Below are 2,232 nucleotides of genomic sequence, written 5' to 3' on the forward strand. Positions count from 1 at the left end.
ACACCTCAAGACAAGCCGGAGGGGTGCAAACGTCGGGCGATGCACGGGAACGGTGCAGGTGGAGGTGCGTGACGCCAGACAATGCCACAGGTGACACGGCTGTCACCCGGCACCTACCGACACCCAGGAGACATTCGCCATGGAGCTATGTTTGCTTCCAGTCTTTCTTACACTGGAAGCTCGGTCTCTTCCAACAGCTGAGCATGTGACATTTCGATGCCACCTAAAACGGCAGCAATAACTTCCACCCCACCACATCTGATCCTTTTCTGTTCCATACTCGGGCTATTCCTGATCCAAGGGGAATACGAAACTGTGTTTTTGCATTTCGATTTCTCTGTTGTGACTCATATCAACAAGAAACCTTAAGCACCAAAACAGTCCTGTCGAAAAACCAACTTTATCGGCAATTTAGGGCAAAATGTTTCATTAAAAGACAAAAAACAAGTTTATGCGTTTCACAAGGCACATATTAGTAGGTACTCCCATAACCACTGAAGGGTTGGGTTATTCTGACAAAGTGTCCACAGGTTTCCAGATGTGACTTCCTCTCGGACTGTGAGTTAAGGGCAGTGACAAGGACTGTGGGTCTTCTACTGTCTCCCGAACTTGGAGCAGCTCAAGGTTAGTAGTCAAAGTTCAAAGTCTGCTCAAGAAATTAATGCATCATGCTCAAAAAGATCAAACTGCTTTCACTTTATACCTGAAATGAGAAAATTATTACAAATGAGTGGATTTCATTTTGACTAGAACAGTCCACAAATTTTACTACTTACTTGGTAGATACTAAGTAGTTTTTTCTAGGAAAACATACCTGAAGAAAACTATGGGTCTAATTTGGGAGGAAAAAAATTATTCATAGAAACTGATAGATGAGAAAGTGGGACACTATTAGTATTCTAAGGGTTCCCGACAATATCCGTGCTAATCTTTACCAGCAAACATTTCGAAATTTAAAAATAGATAAGAGCAAAGAGCACAGTGGGCTCTCAAATCAAGTCTGACACCGGTGTCACACATAAGAACGCCTAGTTAATACTAATGAACTACAGGGCTCTGGGTAATTTCTTCAGATTCCAAAGAGACACTGGGATCCTCCTTGGTCTTAGAAAAGAACTGGGTAGTCATTGTGACATTTAACTAAGAGCAGATTTTACTCATTTTTAGTCTTTAATATTTTTGGAACACAGGGATTTCTGCCACGTTTTGATATACCAGGATATTATAAAATTACATTTCATTTACTCAATTTTCACTCGAGAGGAAGTAGAATGGCTAAAAGTATCTTCGTGCGAGATATTGTGGTAACATTCTGCTTTAATTACTCCAAGTCTTTAAAGGTTTTCATTCTCATTTGTCTATTTTGATAATATGTAAAGATAAATCCTTCAAAGACTTCTAACTCGTCTCTTCCATAAAGTATAACTGCAAATAGTTTCCAAATGAGGATCTGTAATGGCGGGAAATAAAAAAAAAAGGGTAAGGAACTGAGTTAAAATTGGACATGATACTGTCATTCATCATCAGTGGTCCTAGAATAAGTTACATTCCACGAGCTGGTTAAGTTTTTTATAGCCGGTTCTAGTTGAGAAGCAGTATACGTATACAGATACCCCCGACTGTATAAAAAGGGTATTCTAAGAATGACAGCTAACTACGTTGGTATCTACGATTTTTTTAGAAAAAGTTTGAAAACCAGACGGACGGGATCTCAAATAGTATTCCATGGGCTCATCAGCGAAGCTGCAAGCTGCTAAGACTATGAATTGTTAATGATTCCATTATAGCTTTGCAAGTCAGAGTGGCAGAACCATTTAAAAAAAAAAAAAAAGCCTTTTTAAATAAAATGGTGACTCTGGCACTAAGTAGGAAGACGCACGGCTTTAAGTGGGTTTCTCTGTCATACGGGCCAAAATTAGCCTCCACCCTGCTGGGGTCAACCGAGAGGCCACTTTCCCTTTAACTGCGACCGGGAGAACGTCAAAGCTGCAGGAGGTGCGCTTTTTACCTTCTTGCAAACTAGTGACACGTGTGCTGGCAGGAGCCTGGGCAGGTGACCTTGGTGCCCCGAACGCGGGCCCGCACTCTCGGGCTACGTCTGCGGGCTTTACAGAGGCGGCTCGGGGCGCAAGGGGGTCGGGGTCGGAGCCCTAGCATCCGGAGGCTTCGGCCCCGCCGCGGGGCTCAGGGCCGTCCGAGCCCCCTCGGCGTGCTTTGGACCCCCGCCCCCCC

The 2,232-nt window shown here is 43.6% G+C and overlaps 1 long non-coding RNA gene across 1 annotated transcript in view; it reads right to left on the reverse strand.

Annotated features, from left to right (window-relative positions):
- The window catches only part of LOC105306169, a 16,630-nt gene extending 14,404 nt beyond the window's left edge, over positions 1–2,226 (reverse strand). The window contains exon 1 of the long non-coding RNA XR_897134.1: positions 2,009–2,226. This is a non-coding gene — a long non-coding RNA (uncharacterized LOC105306169). The remainder of the gene's footprint in view (positions 1–2,008) is intronic.
- Positions 2,227–2,232: the final 6 nt, after the last annotated feature.

Source organism: Pteropus vampyrus, unplaced genomic scaffold (genome assembly GCF_000151845.1).
Source record: "Pteropus vampyrus isolate Shadow unplaced genomic scaffold, Pvam_2.0 Scaffold427, whole genome shotgun sequence".
In the NCBI taxonomy this organism is placed as follows: Eukaryota; Metazoa; Chordata; class Mammalia; order Chiroptera; family Pteropodidae; genus Pteropus; species Pteropus vampyrus.